General features: G+C 39.1%; 1 pseudogene; it reads left to right on the top strand.

Annotated features, from left to right (window-relative positions):
• Positions 1–1,212: 1,212 nt before the first annotated feature.
• LOC139405878 (membrane-spanning 4-domains subfamily A member 5-like) lies at positions 1,213–3,270 on the top strand (annotated as a pseudogene).
• Positions 3,271–4,889: the final 1,619 nt, after the last annotated feature.

Here is a 4,889-nt window from a genome sequence, read left to right on the forward strand (position 1 = left end):
ATTTGTTGTTGAATAATACATTTTGAGTGAATTTAAATGGGTGTGTAGTTTCATGCTCTCAAAAAGAAATGTAATCAAATGTAATTACAAAATAGTAAATAAATAGATTATATTGAACAGTTCATACTGCAAATTGAAGCTCAACAGCTATAAAATCTATGCAGACATTTGTCATGGTTTACATTCTCTCGTGAGTCAGCGGGAGGGATCTGAGTGTTTCAGAACACCCAATGGTTGAGTTCGTTTTGCATGGCCGGATGCGCCTGGTAGGCAGAGTATGCTCATTTTAGACCATTCCATTGGTCCTTAAGTGAAATCTCCAACCACCCGGGGCACGCAAAATGAACTCCACCACTGACAGACGCATATGTAACTCCTGGATAGTAGTTTATTTTACAGTACTGTTTTAGCTGTTTTACTGGGACATTATATGGTATGGGTACCATATGGGTGCTGCTAACTAAAAATAATTAAACACTATTTGTACGTACGTGTAGCCTACTTGGTACAAAATGGGTGGAGCACTTTCTAATGCAAAATGGCTGCCATTGATGGCATCGCCCAGTTGGGTGCTATACATTGTATGTGAGTTTCCCCCACATATCTAAGTAAACAATCGGTAGCCTAAATTCTTTACCGTAAAGTGCTGCAGAAATTTGAGCTGTACTGAATTGATTGAATTCATAAGTTATTTGAGCAACATGGTCATACAATTGCTGTTTCAAGTAATTTCCCAGAAGAGGGGGTTTTATGATGTGCACTTCCTGCTCAGGCATAGCAGAGGCTCTACACCCACTCATCACCACACTTTATGACATGCCCTATCATCTTTCAATGAAGCAAGAGATTACCGCAATGAAGGAAAGCAAAGCAACAAAAATAATGGGTAGATTAACTTTAATGTTGTCTACATGGGATGGAACCTGTTTGCCACTATGACCCAATTAACACTGTAGCAGTAACAACAAGAGTGCCCTTATTTAGGGCAGATTCAGAGCTGTACAATGCCAGAAATTCTCTAACAAAATGAATAGTTAGTCCTTTAAAAAAAGGTGTGTCCTACAGATGCAACACAGACATTATCAGATGTTATTGGAATGAATGTGCACCTTTTAACATGATTACTTATACGGGATACACACCTATTTTAACATTACGATTATTTTTCTGCCTTTCTGTTGATTTAGAGCTGTGTAACCAAGAGTGGCCAGCATGTCAGTGACCGTGACCAATGGCAAAGGGGTGGCTGTATTTACTGTGAATGCTAAAGAAGGAAGCAGTTGGCCCCTGCTGTGTCAAATACTTGGGACCCTGTGCTACAGCCCAGCAAGCTCTGTGTCCCAGGGACCTTGGAGGCTCCAAGCAAATTCCCAGTCAGCTCTGGGGGTGGGTGAACTAAAATACACACACACACACACACACACACACACACACACACACACACACACACACACACACACACACACACACACACACACACCACACCACACCACACCACAACATGCATGTCTATCACCACTGGGTCACAATTGTCATCAGAAGTGAGAGGGAGTTATCTAAAATTATTTTTATTTTATTTCACAGACTATACAGATCATGGTGGGAGTACTCAACATTGGCTTGGGAGCGATCCTTGTTAGCACTGATTATTACACTGGCAGGGTGTAGGGTTCCTTATTGGCTTGGTGGTGTGGTAAGCTTACTTTATTTTGTTATCGTTTACCATGTTATCATGTTTAGTATGAAAGCACATGATTTCACTTGGAGTTATAACCACAGTAAACAAACCAGGAAATATATAAGTAACTTTATTTATTTTTACATTTTGGCCTGCCTACTTAAGTAGTATTTATTTTTAAAGAAAATGAAGGGTTGAAGTCAAATGTCTGTGTATTTTCTTGTGAGTTTTTTGTTATTTTTGTCAGGACAAATAATGTGTTGATTGTGTAGGTTGTGCGCATTTGATTTTGATATTTCGGTGCCTTCTTAGTTTATAGCAGTTGGCATCATGTGTATATTGGCTGAGAAGTTCCCCAGTCCCTGCTTGGTGAGTTGTTCATTGACCTTAACTCTTTCCTGTCAATCCTTAGCCTCATTTCCGTCCTCCATTGAACAATCATTCAATCTGATCCAGTTGAATTATAATCATCAACTGAATATTTGAGACAACTAGTACTCAGTGGTTTACTCAGTTGAGTCAAACTGGTTTTATATTCCCTGATTGTGTTTTAGGTGGGCATCAATATGTTGACGAACCTGTCAGGTGCTTCTCTGGCCATTGCTGGAATTGTGCTGGCAAACTGCCATTTCTGGTGGAGTTGCAATGATGACGACTACATCTGGCGAGATGACTACTATGGCGGCCAGGTGAGACAACTACCAAGTCATCCGCAGAGTGATAGACTCTTGGTGAAATGCAACGATGCCAAGCAGGTTTCACTGGTGAGTGCTTTTGAATGAAGTTTTTGAATGATATCCATCATGTGAGGAAGGTGTCCCTTCTCTGTTCTAAGTAAAATATATTAACATTTGATTACATGGATCAAACTGCTTAATTTAGTAATGAATATGTGTGTTTTTAAACAGAGATGGTGGGTTCCATGTTTTAAAGCACATTCTAATAGCTGGTATGCCAGTCTGTTTCTGTATTTTCCAGTGTTCACCAACACCGCTATTTAGGTAAACATTCCGGTCAACTGTCAATATGTTCAAATCCTCCTCCATGTGTCTGTTCTACCATTAGATGTTGATGAATGCCTTGGACATCGTGCTCATCGTCCCTGCAGTCCTTCAGCTTTGTGTCACCATCAGCTCTGCGGTGTTGGGTCTCAAGGCTTTGTACAAGGATGAAAAGGAGGGAAAAGAGGTATGAACAGAGAACCCTTGAACAGAGCGAATACAACGGCCATACAAATGGAAGTAGAATACGGATTTGTAGACACACACACACACACACAACCAAGTAGTGTTTGTTGTGTCCTCCCAAGTAATGTGTAACTTTGCTCTGATATGTTGCAGAACATCCAGGACCTGGAGCAGCATAAGCCTCTGCTGGAGGAGGTCACCACTAACCCTGCAGCTTAAAGAGCACAAATCTGATATACTTTATTGTCCACAAGGGTAAATTTTGTCATGGACGATTTAGTGGTGCTGCTTCCACATGAAATACATAGAATCAAATGTATTCTACATCAATGGAACATCATCATCATACACACCCCCACACATTTTCTGTTTCATACATACAGTATGTAGTACATATAGTTAACATACAACCAGTGTCAAGTCACAGTAAATTAAGTATGTCTTCATGCAGTTTGAGTCATGTTTTTTGTATTTGTCATTTTTACAAAACTGAAAGGACAGATAAAGGGGAATATATCAAGTTAATTACTGAATTGATTGTTGTATATATATATTTCTTGTATTTTTATATTTTCCTACTGTATTACCCCCCCCCCCCCCAAAAAAAAACATACAAATAATAATAATTAACAAACTGTCTTAGCTCAACAGTTTCGAAGCTGTTTTCCTCAACATTGCCATCAGGTGGCAGTCATTCCCATACAAACATACAACATTGGTTGCTCATAGGTTATCTTGGAGGCAAATACGGGTAACGAAAACGGCAACATAAAGTGTCTTCAGGTCTTAGCCCATAAGGTCGCAATATCTACTAAGTTAAGATATGGAATTGTTTTCAGATGGTCATAAAATTGCTAAGTTTGCCATTTGAGTACCCCTGTAGGTATATACATTTTTTATATATTTATATGCATATATTTGATGAAACATTGAATTTGGCCTTTACTGCTATAACCCATAGAAACAAATTGATTAACACATTTGTATATGGCAAAACAGACAGTCCAAAAATAAATTGTAAGGAATAAGGTTTTGAAGTGTCTGTCCTATACACTGGCGTAACGCAGTTTCTCTGGACCCCCGCAAGGTTGGATTGGGGCCCCCACTCCCTAAAATAAACACAATGTGTCAGCCAGAGAGTCACTCACAAAGTTTAGACTACCAACCACTGTCCATGGTGCTGAAATTAGGACATATCTATGCGGCTGCCTATCGGATCGATGATAGGCTTTCTGTGGCGACAGGGCATGTAGCCAATAGCTTTGCTTTAGCAAACGGATACATGTTTATTGGTAGGCCTATTTGGTCGTCATTTTCACATGTTAAGCTTAACATTTCACGAAGCTGTACACAGTTCCGCAAGTCTGCCATCATTAAAATGATGTCTGGTGGCAATAATATAATCACTGGTTCAGTAATTAAAGTTGGAAATTTGAACATTGCAGATTGTAAAATGTATTTTCGATACAACAGAATACTAATCTGCAACCAATTAATAAAAAATAAAAAAACACCACTGTCTTGTATAGCCTACCTGAGCCTTCATGCCCATGATCAGTCCTCGTGCTCTCTCCCAGTTTGGATAGAAAGTTGTTGGGAGTAAAACCAGTCTATTAATGCCAAATAAGTCAGTCCACCCTCAAAGCACTAGTTTACTATGGATTGTTTCATTTTTCAGTGTACACTACTATCTATAGCTATATGCATTATTTGGCTGCCATTTCGCTGCTATTATAAACTTTTTATAAAAAATTACACATCAAATAGCCCAACAATGAGGAAAAAAGTATTCAGCTCGAGGATAAATGTAGTCATTATTTATTGTTGAACTCAGCAGGTTTTGTCTGGCTAATAGCATACACAAATGAGCTGCAATCAAAGTCAATTAGATGAAATCTAACTTGAGAGGCTCCTCTGGTCTTCAAAATTCTTCCTGAGATGTTGTGCATTATACTGTATGTCCATTGCGCTGCACACAATTGAAACTTGGTCTTGAATGATGCATGTATCACAATTCCAGTGGG

The sequence above is a fragment of the Oncorhynchus clarkii genome, chromosome 3 (assembly GCF_045791955.1).
Source record: "Oncorhynchus clarkii lewisi isolate Uvic-CL-2024 chromosome 3, UVic_Ocla_1.0, whole genome shotgun sequence".
NCBI lineage: Eukaryota > Metazoa > Chordata > Actinopteri > Salmoniformes > Salmonidae > Oncorhynchus > Oncorhynchus clarkii.